The sequence below is a fragment of the Acanthopagrus latus genome, chromosome 8, assembly GCF_904848185.1.
Source record: "Acanthopagrus latus isolate v.2019 chromosome 8, fAcaLat1.1, whole genome shotgun sequence".
In the NCBI taxonomy this organism is placed as follows: Eukaryota; Metazoa; Chordata; class Actinopteri; order Spariformes; family Sparidae; genus Acanthopagrus; species Acanthopagrus latus.
Genome location: NC_051046.1, coordinates 5,661,537 through 5,675,529, shown reverse-complemented (window position 1 = coordinate 5,675,529; position 13,993 = coordinate 5,661,537). Strand labels below are relative to the sequence as shown.

Genomic DNA, 13,993 nt, shown 5'->3' with positions numbered 1-13,993 from the left:
ATAACGTCGGGAAAGAATTTCTACGTCTGACCAGCGTAACACTGTGGAGAGGCCTCTGCATTCCCCAGAATTTAAGATAAGCAAAAAAAGATAACCCTGAGACAACCAGTGTCTGTCAAAGCCAGAGCACTGGTATGAAGACTGTAGCGGCCAAAGCAGGAAATGACAGGAAACTGCAGGTGTTGGTGACCAGTGAAGTTCTGGCTCTACATTCTAGTCCGATTCTCCTCGATGTGACAAATAAGGGATTGATTTACAGCCGGTACGCCAGCTCATCTGCACTTACTGGAATCAATCGACTGAAAAGAATCAGCAACTATTTTTAAAATATATGAATCGTTGTTGCGCCGCATCTACTGTAAACACTACAACGCTGTCCTGAGGCAGAATATTTCCCTTCGGCGCAGACAGTTGTGACACAAAACTGTCGTCCCGGTAGAGAAACTGAAGCAGATAAAGTATGACCACACTCTCCTAATGGCACCACGATGAGCTCAGTCGCAGCGGATCAGCCAGCGTCTGCTCACTCACAATGACGGCAGCCGAGCGCACTGACACGGTCGAGCAAAAGACTTTATTGTGGAATAAATTGCATGGTCTGAGCAGAAAAGAGAAGGCTTTGCCACATTTCATTAACCTCACACTGAGCTGAGCAGGTCTGATGAAGTCATACGTTCTGAGGCTCCCATTTTGCTTTAATTTAAAAGACGTTCGCCACAGTACACAAGTAATCAATCATGTCCTCGCTCGGGCGGCCCCCGGCGGCCAAGATACAGACGCAGTCACATACACTCACATCTCCTGGACCATATGCAAAGACTCAAAGGCACAAACAGTTTACACAGCAGGCGCGCTGCATGTTCAGCCGCTCTCACCCACAGGTTTTCTCTCACCCGGTCACTAATGCGGAGACGCGTCTGCGATTGGTCGATCGGTGAGGCCAACTATATGAGGCCATCAGCAAAAAAACAGTGATAAAGCCTCTTCACTCTGCTTTAAGCTTGAGACAGCATGAAGCCTCAGAGCCGGAGATAATCACTGAAGCCTGACGTTATCTAATCACTTTCTACCAGAGCATGAAGAAGTTGTTGGAGGGCAGACAGGTGGCGATAAACACATAGACAAATAAAGATTGAGCAAAGGGGAAAAAGTGAAGGAGAAAAATAAAGGAACGGATTAAAGGCAGCGAGACGTGACGACGGATTTCAAACAGTGTTGGAACGATCCATAGATTAGTCCGTCAACATCGAGTGTAAACCCACCATTATGTCACCCGTTGGTTTGTGGACGACTGTTTCGAATTATGCATTAGGGCCGTCGTTATTCGCACTTTCTGGAGCCAGAACTGTCCATATGGGAGCGAGAGGCTGGAGCTGGATCCGACCAGAACCCTCGAATAGAGAGAGTCGCTACAGCGCAAGTTTAAAATGCTGTGGAGTGATTCACAGAGACTTCAGATAGTTCCAGGAAGTTCTAACCAGGCATTTAAATGCATGAATACAATGTTTGGCAGCTGGTACTTAATACATGATTGATTTATTGATTGATTGATTATAGTACTGGACTGCTTGTATTTACAGCTGACTATCGGGAACTACTGAGGGGCTTGACGATCCATCCGCCATCGCTTTTAAAATCAAAATAGTCGACTCGAGTATTCATTTACAGACCGTAAGGAATCTAAACTAAACCATAAAGAAACCTTTTTACAGAGGTAGAAAAACAAGTGGAATGGTCATTTTCTCATAAGCTTCTATACAATGTTTTTGAAACCAGTGGAGTCGACCCCTGCTGGACATCGGACAGGATGCAAGTTAAATCACTTCCTCTCTGGCTTCACTTTTCAGATCTATATCTTTATCATATCCAGTCACTGACCAACAGAAAACGATTCCCCTACAATTCTGATCATTGAGTATTTATGTCTTGTTTTTGTTTTTTGTTTTTTCCAGACTGTGATTCATTTGTTTATCAGAAAAATAGTTTAGAAGTCTTAAAATCAGTCAAAACTTTCACTGACAAAGAAAATAATAAGTAGTTGCAGCCTTTTTTTTCACGGAGGAGCTGAGTGAGAAAACAAGAGAGGCTGCAGTACCAGAGGGGATTTAGAAATATTAATGCGGGGGGAAAAACTCTGCTTCTTAATGAGGGCTGTAAATTGAAGTATATTGTGGTTTAAGCTGGCAGCCGACGGAGCCTGTTGAGTACATGGAAAACAGCGAGATAACTGCAGGCTTTAGCAGTCTTAAGATACAAGCAGAATGGAGAAGCCTGTCAGGCCCTTTAAAGCCCTCCACATCACTCACTCTAAGCAGTCTGTCCGCCTGCAGGAAATACCTCCTTACAGCAATACATCTCAGGACATCCACTGGACTTGTCCGTTTAATAAAGTGTCCAATCCGTGGCCAGCTCTGGACCCGCTTTCATCATAATTTCCCTTTCCCTCAAAGTCGCAGTGGAGCTAGTGACCAGAGTTCCTCATTTTTAATAATAACTCAGCGCATTAGCCCGAGAACGAAGATCAATCCTGTGTTTTTTACCCCAGTTCTCTGGCTAAGGAGAACAAATGCAGCAGCTGAAGTATCCCACCACCGACCGCCATTAAAATGTGGAACCTCGGCCATCGTAACGTCTTTGGTGCTGCAGCGTTCTCAGCATGAGCTGGACGACGTCCCAGAAACATTAAGAGTGGATTTGCATTCGTAAACCGCAGAGAAATATCGCAGGACAAGCTCCATGCTTTTGCTGCTGTATCAAAGAAATATCTCTCTCAGTGTTGGCGAGATTTACGGCAGATCTCGAGATAAAAAAAAAAAAAAAAAAAGTTCAAAAATTCTACTCTTCAAACAAGCAAATCTGTATTACATCAAGTCCTGGCAAACATTTCTGTATATATCACAGTCACTGATCTCACTACTATTCTCTTCGCGGTACTCATCGCCATCATTGTTTTTAATATAAGTGAACTATGTCTAAAGTGAGGTGGAGGCGTAGACTCGGAGAGCGGTTCCTGGCTGTGTGGAGCTCTCAAGCCCCAAAAAAAGCCCTGAACTTGTTCTTCAACCGTAGCTCATAAACATCAGGCTGTGTTTTCATTTCCGAGAGGAAAAGCTGTTTTTACCAGACTTTCCTCATTTTTTTGGCAGATATGGCGTCTACTGCATAAACATTAACTCCATCAAGAATATTCTTACAATAATACGTTTCTTCTTTTTATTTGAACATTGATGAACAATAAACATTGTATCACTGGGGTACATATGGGAAGTCATGGGAAGTCATTCTACATCCTGGCAGATCATTTGGAGGAGCTGCAATGAAAGCCTTTCTTCTTTTCAAACGTTTTAGAAGCTCCGAGAGGGGAAAAAAAAAAAAAAAGAGCAGGTCCAAGTGGGTTTACGGTGCTAATTGGGTGCTAACAACGTTCCTTGATTGTTGTTGCAGTAAACTTCCTCATAAATGTCACATAGCAGGATGGTATATATCTGCGCACACGTATCGCAGCGCCAAGCGGCAGGTTTTTCAGCTCCTCGGAGATGCTCGTTAGGAGGAACTAATTTTTCTTCCTATCATGGGGCGATTAGTAATTACAGTTGTATCGACAGGTCAGCGTAGGCGGTCGGCAAGAGAAACAACTGCTTTAAGCTTCATTCATAAAGATTCAGGGGCCGTGTGTTGCTGTAAGGATATGACCGCAGCTGCAGATGTATTGTCGGTCGCTAGCTGGCATGTTTAGAAATCCACATGGTGGTTCGAGGGTGTCAAACTGTCAGAGGATTGTTGTAATATCGTTACAGTGTTTACATAAAACAACAAGGGTTTCCGTGAGAGAAAGAAAGGCCAAACACGACGTGTGGGTACGCCACAGAAAAAACACACACACACAAAAAAAAAGACACAAACGAGGCAAGAAACGGTGATGCTGAATCTGGTTTGCTTTATGGCACTCTTTAAAAATTAGTTCCATCATAAAGCTGGACTCACACACTAAATTTTACTGCTTCCAATTTCTGGATTAAATTGCGGGAGACAGGAGTATAACGTTGTTTCATAGACACAGAAGGCTGGACAGGCTGCAAGAATGAGCGAACAATATCGCCGAAGTTTAATCGAGCAGCAGAAGAGATGAGACGTGGGGAGGAGGGTGAAGAAGAGATAGGCTGGGAAAAAAGTTGAGGGATCTGGGGTTGGCAAAAAGAAAACAACTGATTAGGATCACTCGTGTTTACAACAAAGGAGGCTCTATGAAGTTATCCAAAAAAATATTGGTTGCATACCTCGAGTATCAACCACTGGCTTTGTGGATACTTGAAAACACAATTGCAGATCAATAAAAGCTACTGGAGAGTCTTCCAAGACGCTGGTGGAGACGTGGATTAAGACCCGAGGAGGGACGGGAGACGGATGAGTCAGTGATGTTGTGGCGGCGGATGGACAGCGCTGGGAGCCAGGGGGCCTGATGCCACGGGGAGGGGAGCCGGTCTGGCCAGCGGGCTCTTGAGTATACACTAACTAACCATCATCAATGTGGTAGCAATCAGCTGTGGCGCTGGAGGAAAACGAAGCTGAAGGAAAAAAAAAAACCCTCCCCCTACACCCTCCCCCAACACAAGGCGCCCCTGTGTTTTTCCCCCACATCTTCCTTGAGTCAGTGGTGCCGATTGTTCATTTGGAAGGATGAACAAACTAACATGGCTGTTCCGGGCAAAGGGACAGAGACAGACATGCCAGTGGTCGAGGCAACTGGCAAGACACGAGACACCGCAGCATCCATCCCAAACTTTGTTTTCCTTCTGCTTCCCGTCTTCACCCCTGAGCACAGATCTCCTACTGCTATCGGAGAGGACATAAACACCGCTATTTCTTTTGCGTCGTTTATGCTGCACCATAAATGCCTTCTGCAAGAGCTATTCTTTTTAAGGTTTTTAATGGCTTCACAAGGTTGTTATTCCTGCCTGGTGCTCCACCCGAAGCCTGAGGTGAAGAGGTTTTCATGTCGGGGTGTTGAAAGCCGTCAGCCAAGTGAGAAAGGTCTGACTTATGGCCGCTCTAAATCAAATCTGCTTGGTTTAGATCAAGGCATCGCACTGCTGTTAAAAACACCCTCACCGCCGCAAACAGACACAGTTGCGACCGTTAACATAGTCCGAGACACATCCTCGCCGAGGAAGCCCGCGGTAAATCACAAACCACACACACAGATAATGTCAGCCCAGTAATGATTATCTTTACAGACAAGGATCTGCATGCTGCAAGCCTGGGTGTGCATTTTGTAGCTTGAACACAGTGTTTCTGCAGCATAGTTTCCACTGAGGAGTGATCAAAAAAGTGAAAATAAACAGCGAGAGCTTCAGTGTTGGTGCCTTTCCTCGCCGAGTGTGTGGACAGCACGGCTCTGCTATTTGTCTCTATTTAATAACCACTAGAGAAGCACCCGCAGATCCAGCTTGATGTTTTCTCAAAACCCATTGAGTTATGGTTCCACCGCACTGATGTCACCGCTTAATAGCCAATGCTGAATTCTGAACTTTCCTCTTGCACTTGAATCATCTCATCAGCAGAAAAACACACACACACACAAAAAAAAGAGGAAAACAAGACCAGGCCGTCTTCGTTACTACTTACTGCCGCTCTGCTTTCTACGCAATCAGCGGGGCCATTTATCGAAATTAACTTATTCAAATTGTGGGACCGAGCTTCAGACCATGGGAATTGAATAAATAAAAAGCAGAGCCGTATGGTCGGTTTATGGTTTTTCTGTCATTGTGTTTGTGTTGAGAAATACCAACCTCAACCAGACACATATGCACGCTCGCCCATTTTTATTCATGAAAATGAACTTGAGCAAATTGCAGCCTGGACATAAAAAAAAAAAAAAAAAAAATCGAAGAGCTGCGAGTAAATAAGAAGCAGAGCCATATAGTTAGTCTATGGTTTGCCTGTCTGACAGTATTTGTCTTGACTGAGAAGCCCCTCGATCTTTTCTTTCTGTCTTTCTCCATCGCTTTCCTCTTCATCTTCTCCCTCTCCAGCTCTGACTCATTCTCCATTACAGTCCCAGGTCTGGCGTCAGGCGAAGCACTAAGTCAAAATGCCTTAATCAAATAAGCTGTTTAAAGCAAAGTAAATGCTGCCTCTTAGTCTCCATGGTGTCCTATTTGGTTGAACTTTTTACCATGTCTGCCTCTCCTGGAAAGTGGACGACTGGAATACACGGCGTTTATAGCGTGAGCTCTGCAGCGTTGTTATACGTTTGCGCATATATGGTTTTAATCTTCCCAAATACAGCATGAGCTCATATTTGGTTTTGTAGAAATAATAAAAGAGCAAAGCAAACATTCATATCTGTAACCATGTAAATGTGTTGTTTATGAAGAACCAAATTAAAGGACCCCGGTTTCAAGTCTGAGTGCAAAAACAGGAGACGTCTCCGTAATGACATCACAGGCTTGCCAACGATGACATCGTCCAAAATCTCCAACCGTCCTTTGCTTCTTCTTTTTGCATGATGCCGGACCGAAATACACACCAAGGGAGAGAATACACACTTTCACAATACTGGAACAGAGGCCATGAATAAATGGCAAGAATGAACTGATGTGCCTGTGACGGAGGTCATGCAGTTTACACATCTGAAGCAGTATATCCGTCTCTCTTTTGGATTCAGCTCTGGCTCCATCCATCCTGAGCGTAACCTTCCCTCCCGCTGCTTCCAGCCCTCTCCGACCACCTCGACTGCCACGGCGACTTCAGGAGGCGACAGATCAAACGTGGAGCTGCATTCGCATTACCATACTTTCTAATTACTGACATTTTTCAGTCTGACAGTTCTGGAGATGGGCGCAGGAGGAGAGATCGTCCCGGCTTAGCTCGCTGCTTTCAAGGGTCGCTGGGCTGTCTATTACTTCCCTCATGGCCTTTTAAAGGAGGCTCATCCATCACTCGCTGACAGCATCTGTCTCTCTGTAACCTCTCTGGCCTGATATAAAATAATATTTTTTCAAAAGTCAAGTCTGTCAACGGAATGGACAGCCCCTCCCACTGGGTGGCTGCAAGTCAGAGCTGTGAAGCATGTCACTCAAGTGTGTTTAGTGTGTGTTTTAATAGAAACAAATACACATTAAAGAAAGCAGAGAAAGAACATGAGAACAAAAACTAAGAATATGTGAAAAAAACAAGGACCCAGACATGTTTTTGTTGGTTAGTGGGCGACTCGGGCTCAGGATTCCCCTCTGAATTGAATGACGGGGCGTGATGAAAGGTCTGAAGAGGAAAGCCCCGATAATGAGGGGCTGCAGCAGTGTGTTACACAATGCCATGTGTGGTGCCTACAGTAGCTCCCACACAGACCCCCTCCCCACACACACACACACGCACACACACACACACACATTTTCAGTCTAATTAATGCCCTCAGGGCCCGTGTTGCAGATCCTATACTGCTTAATGAAAGAAAGATGGCTCTCTGCAGTATCCAGCTCTCTCGCAAAGTCTTTAGGTAATAATCTGTCTGGACATGATTCATCTCTGCCACAACACCCTATTATTATATTCAAATGATGCATGCAGCGCATATGTGTGTGTGTGTGTGTGTGTGTGACTGTAGTTACTCCATGTGTACCGCTGTGTTTGTTTTCTTTTTATGACTTTTACTTGCCTTGACAGCATGAACATGTGCATGTTCTTGGCCTGATCCTGTTGTGTATTTCTGCACTTCTCTTTGTTTGTGTGTGTATGTGTGTGTGTGTGTGTGTGTGTGTGTGTGTGTGTGTGTGTGTGTGTGTGTGAACATGTGAGCGTACAGTAGGTTGCCTGTAGTGCTGTCAGGGCCTCTGCTGTGCTGTTTCAGTAGGTTCCTGTTTAAAACAGACAGGCCGGGTTCACGGTGTGCCAAGCTGGCATGCTCCCTGGGATAATGAGAGACTATGCTTTTGGTTTGGATTGTTGATTAAGGATTATTCAGCAACACAAACAAGCTACTGTTCAGCCATGAGCACACACGTGAAGCGTAGTGCGGTCTCCGGGGCCAGATTTCGGTTTTTAGCATACAAAGAATTCCAAAGGGAAAATATACTGAGAATGAGGGGAAAGTTAATACTGTAAATGTGAAGTTGTTAGATCTATGTAAACTCTGGATGAAGTGGCTGGCGTCCGCTTCACGCCTGCTCTGTTTGTTTCTCTCTGCTGACACAGTGATAGCAAGAAGTGGACATGTGCTGCTGCCAGTTACGAGGCAATTAACAAGTCAATATGGGATTTGTTTGTGTTACATTAAATGTTGTAATTCAATAAATCTTCACTGTACAGACTGTAGAAATACAACGTCTCATTAACAGCGCCGGGTACCACACAGTCATTTCTTACTTCCATTTAATGGACTTTTGGGAAGTCTGCTTGTGCCCTGGCGATTGTTAAACTAATTAAACAGAACAACAGAAAATAGTGAACACTGATACTAAAGTGTAAGCTCTTCATAAAACATTGCATTTTCAGCACAAAAAAAAAAACAAAAAAAAACTAGCAGACACATTAAAGTTGAAAGCCCCAAAAAACGAAAGACTCTCATAAATATTAAAGGGCATCGGTCCAAATTAAATTCAAAACTCTGTGCTATTCATGAGATTAACTGCTGTGATGTGGTGGCAGTGTTTTCACAGCCTACTAGCGCTCCCGCAGAGGCAGTGTGAAAACACAGATCACTACAAGAAGGTACCACCCAAAGAAAATAAATAAACCCAACTGTGGCCAATCATTAATTGTGAGTTGCAAGAGAGAGCGAGAGAGTTACACTTTTATTTGCTGCAGGGGAGGACTGTGTGTTCGGTCGGAGCGACTCTTGTTTATCTAACAGTAAAAGCAGCACACAAACAGCATCAATCTCTAACTGCATTAAGTATGCAATTACTTTAATCTGCTCTCCGACGACCATGACAAGAACCTTATTTTGATATTTCTGGATACCTCGGGTGGAAAGGCTGTTTTTATAATCCTATATCAATTTGTGCAAATTACCATCAAATGTCACCATATGCTAACTATTATGATTCCAATTATGACTACAATGATGATTTGCAATTACTGACCCATGGTGGAAGCTCAGCCGGAACCACAACCTCAGCGAGATGAGACTTTGGAAAGCTGGAGAGGTAAAGTAGACATTCAGATGATGCAAGTAAGAGTGAGTCTCACCTCTTCCCAGGATAAAGGATAATCCCAAATGATTCGTCAAAAAGAAATAAGGCAAAAATATTCATGTTTTCCCCGTTTACTCCTCGTGTTGATCGAGCGCCTCTAGCTACATCAGACACAGCGCGGACTAAGTGGCATCCAGCCTCAGTGTGTCAGAAACTGTTCAAGTACAGTTGGTCCAGATTCATTAATGTTTGGGAATCGATTTGATTTGTTCACTTGGAGGACTCGGTCTTCTGATTCATCCAAATGCAGAATCAGATATCATTAGTGGGAATAATAAAGACTGTTTCCAAGAATGTGTACTTTACTGTACGTCCCTAAAATGTCTTCGTCTATGACCTGAATTGCATCTACTTCTGTTTTCAACAGAATAACTATGAGCCACAATACTGAGTGAGACAGCTGGCAGAGGGGACCAGGGACACCCTGACAGAATAACTTGACCCTCCAGGTTTGCAGCATGAATTTGGTCCTACAAGCTGCATAAAAAGCTTTTTAATGAATCCTGCACTTAAACTTTGCAGCGATATTCTTGTATAGAGTGTTCTGTCACATTTCTGAACTGAAAAATGAAGTTTCACTCCAAGTAGAACATCTTAAGGGAAATGCTGCAAAAAAAAGCCTGTTTGCTTTCTTTTTTGATTATTCTTCTGGCCTTGTTTGGCCATTCTTTTGTGTTGGACAGCTGGAGAAATGACAAGAGAGGGCAGGAGGAAGAGGGAGAGAGAGAGAGAAGGGGCGGCATGCAGCAAAGGGTGACGGTTTGAAAGCAAACCAGGTCACTGCTCGGGACGAAGCATTTGACCTTGAGGTGAGCGATGAGGCACCTCGTTATCTGCTTTCTTACCACCGAGGAAACTGACACCACTGTCAAGTCTGTACGGTGAATATGACCCTACATGGCAGCAGCAAGTTATCTTAGCTTAGCCAGACTAGCCAGTCTTCATGCAAAGATACCACACATTTAACTCTCCGTAAAATGAATTTTCAGTCCAGTATGAAAGGTGTGCTGAGCCTGATTGAGCCTGAAGGTTTTCGAACCGCTGGACAGCAAGCAGACAGAGAGGGAGGGGGGGAGGCGGAGTGGTATGAGATGAATTTTGGCACGAGCACTTTATGCTGAACCATATGCACATAGTGAGGGAGCATGTGGCCAAAGCAAAACAATTTTACATCGAGGAAAATAACTCTGTTTACATTCCTCATACTTCCCCATTCCCAGAGCCGTGGAGTCCAGAGCAGAATCACGTTTGTGTGAAAATGTTTATTTAGATTTTTATATTCAGCTTGCTCACACACCTGAAAGCAAACACGGGTGAGGAAAAGAGTCTCAGTGCAAATTAAAGAGGAAGGAGTCTTTGGTAGCACACTCCCTCCCTCGTGTTTCCATCCTGCTGTCTATCTTGGCCTCGCAGAAGGTTACTCAGCTAATGATGCTAAAATTCGCCCAGCAGCAGATTTGCTGGGAGTAAATTACACCTGGCGCAGGACTGAAATCAGTGGCAACTGCTTTTCCAAGGTGTTCTTTTAATTAATGCATCTTGTGTACTATCCAGTTTCAGAACATGCTGGTTTGGTTTTTTAGGTGAGCGAGAGAGCCTCTAATCAGCTTATGAAAACATCTGAATAATAAAGAAATGAAACATTACCATCTGTCAAACACTCGACCCGCCAAAAATGAGGCCTGTTTCTGCCAGCATCAATCAGCATGAATTCGGACATGCAAGTCCGACAAGACGCAGCACTGGTCCCCACGACAGCGCTGGCTGATGTGATGCACAAGGTCAATGAGGAAGTGCGTTCAGAATAACAATATACCAGGTAAAGAACGGTGCTACAGCGCTGCGCCGTGTCACCGTGTCACAGCTGACAGCAGCCACAGAAGATGGATGATCAGATCTGCAGGAGAGCTAAAGGTGACCGTCCTCCACACACACATACTGTACGTCAAACTACAAACAACTGGGTCACACAAATGAACATTTTCCCACTCCTCACTATGTGTGTGCGTGGCGGAGTATCCCCCACTGATTTAAATGTACTCATTACAAAAACAAGACTTGGCAGTGGAAAGTGCTTTACAACTGCATTAAAACAATAATACAGTATTTGTTGAGACCATGTGCCAGTAATTAGAGAAACCTTTTCCACTTCCTCCATAATTTTGTAATTACAAGGGTGCGTACACACACACACTGTATACACACACACACACACACACACACACACAGACCCGTGAGAAGGAGGCCCTATACTGACCCTGTCCTTAAATAACCCCACTGTAAATCTATGGTTCAAACCAATGTCACATAAAGATTAACAAGCCCGTCAGATGTTCAGATGGTGAGAGCCATACACACACACAAACACAAACACACACACACATACACACACAAACACACACATACACACACGGGTCTCTTACAAGGGCGAATGCAAGTCAAATTACAGAAACAACTTAATGACTGACAATGGATGGTGATGGTGCCAATTTGGAGAATGTTACACACTGACTATAATAAACATCTGTATCAACTGTAATTGAAAGTATTGTATTCAACCAAATGGTCAATTCAAACAAACAAGCCTCCAAGTCCAGAGAGTCTACAGCCGTGCAGAAAATAGACACAGTGAGGTGATCACCAAAGCTGGCAGAATTTGGGCGATTATACGTCACAAGCTCTGTGGCAGGTGTAGTCAATCGTCCAAACTGCCTCGAGTAACAAACATCGTGAATCAGATCAGATCAGGACAAAAAAAACAGCCTTTATTAAACTTCTGTGTCATCAAATAGTTCACATTGTTCAGTCTGGAGCAAAAGTGGTGGAGCAAATAACAACTATTTATACAATATTGTAACATAAATCAACAAAAAAAAAGTAAGATCCAATAGTTGTTTGTTTGGACATGAGTGAAAATGACTTCCTGTTTCAAACTCGGGTCAGTTGAGGTACCTTTGAATTACTTGGAACGTAAACCACCCAATCAGCTTTCCCTAAATAAATAAATGCAAAGGACTGGCTCAACACATACACATTACGCTACCTGGATTATGCAGACTCACAACAAACACACAGCCCCAGCCCAAACCCCTGAACTATGCATCCTCGGCTGCAGCGCGGCATTCTTGGTGAGGGGGCACCGGTGGGAACCTGCCAGGCCCAGTATCCTACAAGGGCTGGAGGCGGCGGAGAGAACAGAGCCGTCTCAGGGAACGGGACAGCAGCATCATTATGAGTCCCCAGGATAAATAACCCAGCCTTAATGCAACACGGCGTAGCCCTGGACGGGCCGAGCCAAGCCATGTCAAACGGGCCTCAGATAGGACGGCCCACAGCGCCCAACATCTCGACAAGTATACAGGAAATCCAGATAAATGCATAAATAAATAGGAGTGTTGTAGTTGGCAGGCCAGCGTTGTTTGAGAATACCTCTGTATATTTGGATTGCTACTTGAAGCACCCTGCACTGCTGGATATTCAATGTCTATACGGGTCTTTCATGGGGCGAGAGTCGGGCTGAATGTGGGGTTTGATGATCAGGAAGGCAATTAAAATGAGCCACACTTCAGGTGCTGAATTTTTAGCCTGTGAAAAAATAGATGTCATATGTTCTGGATGTCATTACGCTCTATTAATATTAATGTCAAAGGTGGATAATTTACATGAACCCGCGATCTAAATATATCTAAACATACAGTAAACGATCCCATATCATAGACATGTGAAGCGCAGAGTGTTATATCCATATCGTCCCTCCAGCTCGACGGGCTTTTCATTTGGTTTTTTGAAGGCAGAGTTCAGCCAGAGGCTCTCTCTGCTATCACTCTTCTGTCGGAATAAAACACCACGGACACCAGGGCAGAATGAGATGTCCTCTTGTGAGCCAACGCTTTATTAAAAAAATCTAGCCAAATTAAATTTGACTCGCAAAATTCGTTCCAACAGACCAGGCAAATATACAATATTTCAGAATAAATCCACAAAAAATTATACTGTATTATAAAAAATAATCCAGAAAACCAATTACATCAAAATCAAGAAGTACACTAATATTTTTAATAATATTAATTTGAACTTCAGTTTCAGTTTCCTGACTTTTTTTTTTTTTCTAAGTAAGTCAACCCTTCAAATGTACAGTCCGGAGAGAAACATTTACTCTTTTCAGCAGATGAATGTGAAAATTGCCTTTAATTTTGAAAATCTGCACACGCAAACATTCAACTAAAGGAAGAGAGACGTGTTTTTGACTGGATAGGGACGTCAAACCTCGCCGTCAACGCTTTTCATAAGAACAAATTCTTCAGTGGAAAATCGTTCCAGTGAAATCTGTCGACAGTGAAATCTGTGGATTTTCTGAAGAAAGAGAGAAATAAGAGCTGCTGTTGAGTTGTCATTTCTCAATGAGCACCACGAAATTAAATGCCTTCACCTCAAATTCATCAGAGCAAAAAACCCCATCAGATTTAACTGGAAATAGCTGCTTGGCTGCACATCAATCGGGGCCAAAGCAAGAAAAATATGTGTTTTGTAATTTGGGTGACCCTTTACGAGAAACTAAATTTATGCAGTGATGTAATCGTGTCAGCCTCTCGCTTTTGTGTTTTCTTTCATCCACCATATTGCCCCGCTCTGATTCATTGTGATGCTCCGTCTTTAACACTCTAGAAGAACACAGTGCACAAAGTCTCGGGCTAACAGAATCTGCATGTTGGGAACGTACAGGCTGCCAGTTTCCCTTCTCCTCTGTTGTTCTATTCTTTTTCTCTGCCAAAGCTCTGGAGAAGAGGAGGAGGGGGGGT

General features: G+C 43.8%; 1 protein-coding gene across 18 annotated transcripts in view; it reads right to left on the bottom strand.

The window, feature by feature from the left end:
* Positions 1–13,993, bottom strand: part of LOC119024655 (zinc finger protein 469) — a 196,665-nt gene that overhangs the window by 119,520 nt on the left and 63,152 nt on the right. The window lies entirely within an intron of this gene.